The following is a 723-nucleotide window of genomic DNA, read 5'->3' on the forward strand; positions in this document are numbered from 1 at the left end:
GATCTCATCAGGTATACTATCCTGATTCAGATTTCCTTAAGGCCACGGTGGGCAGTCATGCATAGCAAATATGGCAGTCCATTGTTGAAGGGAAAGAACTTATTCGGAGGATTGGCTCAGGTGAGACAACTCATGCTTGGAACTCCAACTAGATTCGGCGAGATTTCTCAATGCGACCATTGGTGTTTATCAAAGCCAATCCACCGACCATGGTTGCATACTTCATGGACAAACAATCAGCGTCCTGGAACACTCACCTCCTCAAGGAATTTATGCTACCTATGGACATGGAAGTGATACAGTCTATTCCGATTTGTACACGCCATGCAGACGATTTCTGGGCGTGGCACTACGAGAAGATGGGTGTGTTCTCGGTTAAATCCGCATATCGCATGTTGGTCAATGCGAGGCGACGCCGTGGCGCGTGGCTGCATGAGAGGGCATCAAATTCAAATCATAATAAGGAGGAAAAGGATTTGACTTCACTTTGGAAACTTAAAGTGCCGTCCAAGATTCGTGTATTTTTTATGGCGGCTCGCAAAGAATTCTATTCCAACAGCAGATGTTCGTCACCACTGGCATATGTCAGATGATAGCATCTGCTCACTTCTGTGGAGATCCGGATTCATGCCAACACTCTCTTCTGGAATTTTCAATGAGTAGATGTGTGTGGGCTCTCATTCCTGTGACGATATTAGAGCATATGGAGCGTACGATAGAGCC

The sequence above is a fragment of the Lolium rigidum genome, chromosome 4 (assembly GCF_022539505.1).
Source record: "Lolium rigidum isolate FL_2022 chromosome 4, APGP_CSIRO_Lrig_0.1, whole genome shotgun sequence".
Taxonomy (NCBI): Eukaryota; Viridiplantae; Streptophyta; class Magnoliopsida; order Poales; family Poaceae; genus Lolium; species Lolium rigidum.